The sequence below is a fragment of the Trachemys scripta genome, chromosome 13, assembly GCF_013100865.1.
Source record: "Trachemys scripta elegans isolate TJP31775 chromosome 13, CAS_Tse_1.0, whole genome shotgun sequence".
Lineage (NCBI taxonomy): Eukaryota > Metazoa > Chordata > Testudines > Emydidae > Trachemys > Trachemys scripta.
The window spans coordinates 23,750,316-23,760,797 of record NC_048310.1 but is presented as its reverse complement, the minus strand read 5'-3'; positions in this window follow the sequence as shown (position 1 = coordinate 23,760,797).

Sequence of the window (10,482 nt, the reverse complement as noted above, 5' to 3'; positions counted from 1 at the left end):
TTCTGGATTGGAGATTCTGGATATTGTCTGGGGTTGGATATTCTTCGCACATATCTGTCATGAGTATTTTCTAGTGCTCTGGGTGATTACTGAAAACAAATGTTCTATAAATATGATTGAATTTTTAAACAAATTTTACTTTGACTGTGCTGGTGCCTCATGTGTTCACTTTCCATAAACTTTCAAGCAAATGAGATTTCTTTGCTTTGCAGAATTTGTGTTCTTTAAAAGAATATCATAAACTATTAATGGAAAAATTAATTTTAAATTTGTAAGTGCTATTTCCTGCATTGGGAGCCAATTCTGAGAATTATTCTCTTCCACTCAGGGAACTTGTCTTACTGCACCATGTGACCTATGTGTCCAATCAAAACTAATCTGCATAGTTTAAATTTAGACATTAAGACAAGTTAAAGGGGTAAGTAAATATGTACAATAAATCACTCTTAGCCAATTTACTTGGCTAATTCAGACACTGGCTTTTCATTTTAACTCATTAAAACTTTTATTGCTGTATTTACTTATGTATGCTAAGGATATAAGGAATATTATAATATTTTAATTTCCACTTTTCTTTTACAAAGTATTTTCCTTTCTTAAGTAAGAATATGAAAATACATTCTATATTTTAAAAAATGAAACACCCTAATTTCACTAGTTCCTCAATAATATTAATACCGTGTATTTTTCTTTGAACTGTTTACACATGACCAATCAATTTTTTAAAATAATTTTGCATATTATAGTATTGAAAATTATATTTCATACCAGTCATTCTATTCTATGGCACCATTTTGTTTTCAGCCCAGGCCTTTCCTTCAAAAGGCCTAATCCCAAACTTATAGAATTCAGTGGAATGATTCCCATTGACTTTGGAATAGACTCAAGGGGTATGTCTATACTGCCAGTAAAGACCTGTGGCAGTGAGTCTGAGTCAAAGTCAACCAACTTGGACTCATGGGGCTTGAAATAGCTGTATAGGTGTTTGGGCTCAGGCTGGAGCCCAGACTCTGAAACCCCGTGAGGGGGGAGAGTCTCAGAGCCTGAGGTCCAGCCCGAGCCTGAACGTCTGCACTGCTACTTTTAGCCCCACAGCGTGACCCCTTCGAGTCTGAGGCAGTTGACCTGGACGCCGAGACTCGCTGCTGTTGGTTTCTTACTGCACTGTAGACATACCCAAGGATGAAATTCTGGCCGCAGTGGGGTCAATGGCTAAAGAACACCTGGTATTAGCTTGAACTAAGTTTACAGATATGCAGTAATAAGATTATTTTATTAATTTTCAAATTCAGCTTCCTTAGGTTAGGAGCAAGTTCCTGAGAATCTGGACCATACACTTGAAATATAAGAGACCATTTTAGTAGAATATAGTTCTCCATTTTATATGACATTTGAGAGTACGCTTATTTGCCACTTTGATTATATCATCATTATCAAGGACTCATGTTTCTAATTTCTTCTTCAAGCTCTTGAATTGTTAATGTTAACTCCTACTGAACCCAACTTTGTTTTCTATCCCAGAGGTAACATTCTGAACTTGTAAAAATATGTCACTCCCGGAAAACAGGTTTGCAAGTCATAATAAAGTGCAGCTCATCAAGAAATAATGAGAAAGCATTAATATGGAAGACTTCTGGTAAATAATCTTATAATGTATTTATCTTGATATTTCCTAGGTATAGAAGTGTAGTTTTCTACATAAATAATTATTAAATTGATTTAAGTTTTTCAATTCACTAACAGCTGTTTTGTCATCTTCATTTTCTTTCTTTTCTCTTATACCTGGCACTGTTAAAATGAATTTGGAACAACATGGACTTATCTTCTATTATACACCAGCCAGAGCTTTCTTAGACTATGCTGTTCACTTGATCATTTAAAACGTTCTGGACAATTATGCATACAGACTGACATGCAAGACTCTCATTACTTTAAAAAAAACTTTAATATGAAATAACAGTAACAGATACTAAATATCATGTGCACTACAAGCTGCTTTAAAATGCATTTTTGATATATAACTGCATTCAGTGATACATAGCATCATTTAAAACAAATTGTTAGCTATTGTGCAGCTGATTAGCTATGGTGGGAAATTAGTCATTCCCTTGTATTAACTACGGTGTTTCCACCAATCAGTATGAAGCATGCCAACTTTGTTTAGCTTGTGCCCTTGTGCAATGATGAACAAGTAATGCATAAAACAAACCCTCCTACCTAATCAAACATTCCATGGAGATTTGAAAACAGAAACAAAGGATAAATGTGTTCTTAGATTATGATGGTGCAGTAAAATGAAATAAAGTGTGACATGTGTACATGTAAACTAAAGACACATGATGTGAATAAAATATAAAAAATAACAATTTGTTTGAATTATTAAGCCCCCCCTCCAAAAATTATGTTTTTACACAGTACAGGACAATTTGAAAGATATATTTCCTTAGAATAAACAGGGTCAGGAAAGATCTGTAGTACAGAAAGAACACTACTGGTTTTTTCATTGATTTGTATTCTAGCTTTTTTCAAATGCTCTTGCTCTGTGAAATACCATCACAGTTGTAATTGGATGAGGCACCTGAGCTGAAACTTTTCTGGCATAAGATAGAGGATGGCTTGCCATGAAGTTTCTGTAGGTTCATGAAAATCTCATTCAAACTGATGAGCCCTTCGTTTAAGAGAGTGGTAAGAAAAATTTCTGGGGAGACCTACACCTAAAACAAAGCCTACTAGAGTCTGCTCTGAAACTAGCACCATGTGCATAGGGTTCTACTGGATATTGTGACTCTGTGTGTGTGCATGCGTGTCATGAAGGCAAAACACACAGAAACTGAGAACAGATAAGAACAGAGAGAGGCAGAGGCAAAAAGCAAGAAAGCCAATACCCTCTGAGCACAGGTTGACCATGGGAAGAGTTAGAGAGAGAACTTTTGAGTTAGTTGGCTAAAGACGGTTGGGGGTGAGAGCTAAGAAATTGCTCCTTTTGTTCTTGGTTCCCCTTGTGTTTGGAGAAGCAGTAATTTGTAGATTTCTTGTTAATAAGAATTTGTGTTTCCAACTGGAATATCCCCAGATCCCAACATTTGATTAGCTGCTCGGGGGTTGGAAGAGGACAATATATACAGAGGTATATATCTCACAGGAGAGCAGATTGACCCAAAACAAAAGTGACTTAAAGAGGCTTACACAGCAAATAAATGGAAGATGAAGTTTTAACCAACTTCATACCTGTGTAATTGGTGTTGTACAGATTTGTCAGAGCATCAGACATGTAAGTGGGGAAAGGGTGTGGCATTTTTTTTAAAAGGACCATGGCTTGGCAATATCAGTGGTTATAGGAATTCTTAACTTCTAAAAAGGTATAAATGGGCCCATACCTGGCTTGTGTAACTTAAAGTAGCCCTTGACTTTCATAGACTTTGCTAGAAGTTTTACTCGTCATTTTGTGGAGATTTCTCCCAGCTGAAACTCCAAGTAAAACTAAAGGGCTGTGGACCTTTACAACTCAACCTGTCAGTTTAGCTTCATAAAACCCAACCAACCTGAAACTGGTGGCTTTTGTTTTCTAAAACTTTTTTGTTTTGTTTTCCACTCCTCTCTGAACTGACATCTTTCTCATTCTCCTCAGCCATTTCCTTCCTTCAGTGCTGGACAGCTAAAGGTCACTCCATGCCCCGCATGGCTCCAGCAGGCAGCCATCTCTGTGCTCCTCCTCACCCACCTCTGCAGATGTTTTCACCTCTGCAGAATCTCAAAGCATGACATGTCCTGACTATAGAGGTGTGAAAACAGCATGGACAAAAGTGATCATGCCTTGTGGCATGGTTTAGGCTTCTCCAATCTGTAATTAAGTCTAAAGGGACACTCAAAAGTAATTTAAGTTCAAACTTTGATCCATCTTAAAGATTAACTTCATAGAGAAGAAAAAATAGGGCCCTGATCCTGCAATCAGTTATGAATGTGAGTAATTTCCCATGAATTCAATGGGACCATCCACAGGTGGAGTTATTAATGTGTTTATGAGGTCAAAGCCTAGACTGGAATTTTATTTTGCTACTTTACAATGTATATGAAAAAAGCTCAGAATGTTCTTCTTTATCCCTGTCACCTCCCTTCCACCTTTACCTACCACTTGACTTTTACCTTTGAAATATCAGGAATGTCCAACCTTCACTTCCCCTTGCTAATTGGATGAGAGATGTGGATTGGAATGATGGTGATGAAACCTCAGCAAAGAGATCTTTTCTGCCTAGTCTTATTGTTTGTTAGGCATAAACAAAATAAACATACAAAGAGCTTTAAACAGACTGAAGAAAAATCCTTTCCCACTCACTCAAGGGTCATTTCCTTGTGATCTCTGAGAGATAGGAAACTTTCTAGTTCACCTGTGGTCCATAGAGTCTTCAGGGGTAGACAAGACAATCTAAAGTAAAATAAATAAAGGGTTGGGATTTTTTTGGCCAATTGGGACAAAGGGCAAACAGACACCTTTCAGTGATCATGGATGAGGGATAAAGGGACAAACATTGTTATATTTCTTTGACAATCCTTTAAAATTGCTGGGTAATAGCTATATTTTAAATGTTTAGCTGTAAAATTTTGGAAATCAATCTAGCACTGTTTTTTTTTTAAACCACTGTTTATGTAAGATAGACTTGAGAGTAATGTTTTGTGCTCTTGGACTCCTTCTTCTGGCTGTGCAGTAACAGTTAATTAGCAAATGTGTTTGTAGAGGTTGATGTCATGGATGCAGCTATTACTCAAAGAAGGAAGTAAATAAAAAGTAATGTTTGTTTCAAACTCCACCAGAAACAAGGAAGGAAAAAAGCTATATGTGAACAGCACTATGGCAGAGGATGAGATTCTTAGGGAGACAACAAGGCTTTATTTTCAGAGCCTTTAAAGAGGTATTAGAAACAAATGAAAGAAGAAAGAAATGTTATCATTAAAGAAAGTCCCTTTAACCTCTGTTGAACTTGTATTCTGGCCTGGTTTAGGAGAGGACAGGAGAGGCACATGTATTCTCTTTGAAGAAGGGCCAGGTGCTGAGGTATAGCAACAAAATTTTGGCAGGAAAATGTCAAAGCAAATCCAACTGTCCAAGAAGGCTGAATTTAAGCAGAACTGAACAAATCTTTGTGTACATATACCTCTCAGGTGCTATGCATTACATAGAACACTCTCTGTTTCATCCTAGTTTTCAGATACTTGGCTCTGCACTGCCATCACTTTGCATTGATGTGTATTTTTCAAATATATATTATGAGCAGCCCTGGCCTGTGCCCTCCTTCCTAGAGCCAAAGCAGCAGTCCGTGATATCATGCCTATAGCTCTTTCTGGTGTTGAGTCCTGTGTAAGGAGGTGGTATAGCTCATCCCATCTCGCCACTGTGTTTAACAGAAACATTGAGAGAGCAACGGGAGTAGAGAAAACGGAAGGTGCAGGGGGAAGAGAGAAAGAAGGGGAGAGTACTCCTTACAGGGACTACACTCACTGACTTCTGGATAGGGCACATTCTTCTGGGCAGCAGGCTTAAGGCTTTAAGCAAGAGACGTGGGGCAGTTGGAACCTTGTGGAGGTTCTCCAGGAGGGTAAGTTAGTACAGATTGAAGAATGTGCAGTGCCTCCTCTCAGGGAAATATTTTGCACCCTCTGAGTGTGGTCTCCTGTAAGCTTTACATGGAACTCCAGAGTAACCCATTTACGCTAACAGGAGCAATGCTTACAGTCTTAGGATGGATGCAACAAACCCATGAACAGTAAAGCACAGAAGCTGGCCAGTACACCCAGGATGATTTTATTTAGACTAACTAGGGATAGGAAACTGCAATAAGGATGGCTAAAACAACTTTGTTGAAGGCGGACTAATATAACCCCCACAATCCAATCCTTCCCTGATTATCCCCAGGGAATGGTTCCCACTTAGGCATAGGTTAACTCCCCAAGCATGCTGGCTCCAATTCTGGCCTGCATTCCAGTCCCTTACACCACTCTGCTTGAAAGCAGCTGAATCTTCTCACCCAGGAATTCCTTTAATACCAGGGTGTTCCCTAGGTAGTAGTGTTGCCTCCTCTGAAACACAGAAAAACTGGCCACTAACCTCCTCCTTGCCAAAAAAAAAAATGGCCCTAGCGCCGACTACAGATATTTGTTACTAAACCAATCAGGGGAACACAATAACAACAACATCATCACAATATGTGTATTTTTACATTATTTCTCATTTGTCTTTCCTTATCCTAATGTGGCACAACAGTCTGGACTATGGGGGAATGAATTCTAGAGCGCTCTGATGTGTCCCAAATGAATAAAAATCCAGCAGATTAAATCTTTTACCTGGCAAGGCAGAACAAAAACTGGCCAGACCAGTTAAAAACTAGCCAGGTGGCAGCCCTAGTAGCCAGTGTATGGTTAGCATAATGGCACTATACCTTGCCCTTTGCAGGCCTCAGTGTAGGGTGTGCCGAACACTTGCTCAGACAGAGAGCTGCACTTAGACTATTCTGGTCTGCTGGATGGTCCCTTGGAGATCCATACGGCCTCTGGGACTACTCTGGTTCACGGCAGAGGTTGGACCAACCCCCAGCAGCACCAGAATCCAAGAGGTGCAAAGGTGCCATGCATACTGGTGACCCCTTTTGAGAGACATAGATCAGAACTGGCCCCATTGTGTGTTAGCTAGGACTACTAAGCATTCATTTGTTTTTAAAAAAGAAGTGTCTTATGAGCACAAATTTTGGCCAATTTGAGGATGGTGGGGCCTGTTGCCCTGGGCAAAGGACTGTGCACTGTCTCCTTTTAAAGTCACATCTCAGTGACCACTGAGGCTCTGTGGAGCCTTCCCAAATTAACTCATTGTTGAACAATATCCAGATCACTCATGGAATCCTTGCTACTGACTAGGGTAGGGACCCTGATAGGTCTCTAACATTTTTCTTGAAGTCCTCACAGAGGGGTAGATAAGTCCATTTTGTGTGAGAAGCAAATACTGGAGCTTGTAAGAGATTGTCTAAGCCCTCCATCCTCTGTCTGACTTCAATTTCAGAGCTCTCCTTTCTCCCCTTTCCCTCATGATGATGATTATTTATTATTTGATAAAAGTCCCTGGCTTCTGATTTGCTCAAAAGGCCAGGTTGCCTTTCTCAGCCTCCTTTAGCAACTTTCAGAAGAGAAGGATTCTTATTGCTCTGGCAATTAGATCCAAAATCTACTCCAGTCAGAAAGTTTTGGGGCAGTTTTTGTTCTGCAGTCTCTGATGCAAGTGGGACTATGTTTCCGTGAATACCTTACTCTCTGTAGGGAGAGGCTATCTGGAAAACTAATGGTAAACCTCTATGTGAGATACAACTACATATTTGGCTTGCTGGGCACAGTTGGGCTACCCGAAATGTAATGGAAGGAGTGTCAATGGGAAAAGGGATGTGTAGGAACAAGGATGGAGTAACTGGCCATCTTGTTTAGTATATCAGTACAAGTAGCTTTTGGTCTGCATTGAGCTTTAAATTATCAAGGCCCTGCAAAAGTTTTCTGAGCCTCTTGCATACCCATACATTATTTTTGCTCTTTGGGTGTGTCTAGTTTTGGAGTCTAAACGCCATCTGGGACAATATACTAGTAACTCTAGTTATTTTCCATCTTCAAAAGTGAAAGTCAATGGGACTTAGGTGCCTAAGTCACTTTGATAATTTTGTTCCATAGCTGCTGGCACTTTCTGATACAGCTGCAGACTTGGAAATACTATAAAGTGTCACAGATGGGGACCTGCTCAGTAGAGTTCCTTATTATGAATGATTATTTCTAGTATGAGAGTGTGCTAGGTACTTTCAAAACAGAAAAGAAGAGACAGTCTTGAAGAGCTTCCTATTTAAAGATGAACAATCTAAATTGGACATAGGTTAGGAGGAAGGGGAACAACATATAAGAAGAGTAGCTATGGTTGGTTCCATGGTTGCTAACAAAAATTTTAATTAACAATAGGATACATAAAGTAGTCTCAAAACACCTCAAAAGTGTCATTTTCAGTCAGCAATTCTCCCCTGGGTGTTAAAGCAGCATTTGGAAAAAAGTAGCTGGGGTAGTGATCTTGCAGACGAGCTCAAGAAGAGAAGTCCGTGCGTGAAGATGGTGTGGAGAAAGACTGTAGATATTGGTGTGAAACAGTGAACAGGACAGACAATGGTGGCATTGCTTATGGAACAGAGAAGGTGTGACCACCTGAAATGAGACAAGGGCAAATCTGTAGGGAGAAGTGGAGTTATGCAGGGCTGTGAGAAGAAGTGGCAGAGGAAGGGGAGCCAGAGGAGAGAGTAGAAGAGGGGATGACATGGTCAAAACAGGCAAGGAATATGAACTTAGCATTTCATATGGGCAGAAGGAAGGTGACATGGTGTCATGGCAGTCTGTAAGGAAGAGGTTGAAATAATCAAAATGGAAAACCAAGGACCTAACATGAACTTTAGCAGTAGGCTGGAAAGAAATGGACAAAGTTGAAGAGAAAGAAGTGGCAGAAATTGGATACTACCTCAATAAGTGGGACAAGATGCTTCAGCCCCTCAAAAGCTTACTCCTGGGTGTTATCCCAGATCCAAACAAACTCTATTTTAAACAGTTCATGAAGAGCTTGGTCTCTTAAGGACAGGTGAGGTATGAATTTGCTCCAGAATGATATCTTACTGAAGAATCACCTCAGTTCTGGTACAATTTTAAGTGGAATTTCAGCTATAGCTTTGTTTCTTTCTGGATCTGTACTTTCCTCCTCTTGATCAATCACATTCCCTAAGAATGGTGGTTGGAGAAATCGATATATTACAATAAACCCATGGAAGTTGAGTCCAGCAGATTCAGCTGCCTTCAGAATTTGTGATAATTTAATGTTATGTCCTTCCTGAGACTTTCCATAACTTTCATTCTTTGCTGGTCTTGCCAAATCTCGCTCTCCATCACTTGGAAGATTTCTGGGGCACTTGTGATGGCAAAGAGGAGGTGATGATAGCAATATTGTCTGAATGGCATTATAAACATCTGCTTGGCATTGGTTCCACTAGCTGATCCAATAAGAATATCATTGCACTAGTTAGCATGGAGATTGTGTCTTCTACTAAGTGAAGAATATACCTTTGCCTCTTCATTGCTTCATTGAGCTCTTCAGATACAAATGTGCCCATTTTTGTTCATAACAGGCTCCTTAGGAAAACACCATTCTGTCAGTCCAGTAATGGGCTCTGTTAGAGCATTCGTCTGCATCCTCTCCACGTCTTCCTTCATTTTGGAATGAGTAAGACCGGCACCCACTATGCTGAGCTGAGTGTAAAGGGCACCCCCCCATCCCTTTAAATAAGATCCATAGTGGTTCTCTAAATAGGCCATTTTCATCAAACAACATCTCGACTTCCATTTTGTATGTAATCGCCCCTTCTCAAGGCTATAGTTTGGTACAGGAAGTTACTTGTAGTGGCTTCATGACAAAGATGTCAAACACACTCCCTGCCTTATTATTGAGTATAGGCTTTGAATTGACCCACACAATTTATTTGTGCCGTTATGCTAATAAGCACTATCCTCGTCTGCTCCTTGCAGCATGCCTCCACTCCTTTCTTGTTGGGTGACTTGCATTTTCACTGACTCAGACCACCATGTAGATTGTGCCACCTGTTCCAGACTTAGCTGAGACATTAACTATATGTTTCTGAAAGCTCCTTGTTTAAAGTCCCAACTACTAGATGATCCCTTATGTTTTTTTCCTTACTGATACCAAAGTCCTAAAGCTGTGCTTTACCTTATAAAAAAGGACCTTTATAAAGGCCTTTTGCTCTCCCTGGGCCTCTACACCCTGTGTTAAAAGTATGCCCATTTGTGTCTTACCTTCCTTTTTGGAATGAAAGGCTCATCAGACTTTTTAAGAACGATATTGTTATTCTCCTTCTCGCCTTTTATTGAAGGCAAATGACTTATAAATATGCGGAAAGTACTGAATGACCTCTACTTCCCTGCTCTCTGTATTAAGCCTCATTGTGTTTCAGAGTCTCATAAAGTGCTCCTTCCACTTAGGCTTTTCCACAGGTTTATCAAACTTGTGTCTTGCGGAGGGTTAAGTTTTGGCATTCTCTTTCCTCTTTTTAGTGCTGGTTCAGAATGAGACACCTTCTGACTGCATGTTATGTGACACAAGTAAAAATCACAGAAAAAGTCACTGGTCCCAATTCTTGGATGGGGCTAGCATGCAGGGTGGCCACCTTTTTTGGCATCCTGATTCTGATTTGGTGGGTCCCTGGCATAAACTGGAGCACCATCAAAGCCATTCAAACCAATGCCCAGCTCCCCTCAGCCTCAAGGGGTTGTTCTGGTAATCAGAAATAATTACAGCATAGCAGTGATCCAGCTACACCCCCTTTTTAGTGGCCATTCCACCTATACTGGGACTGCTATGATAGGGGTGGCTGAGACTGGCTACCCAGTAATTTACCCCTGTGCTAAATGAATTCT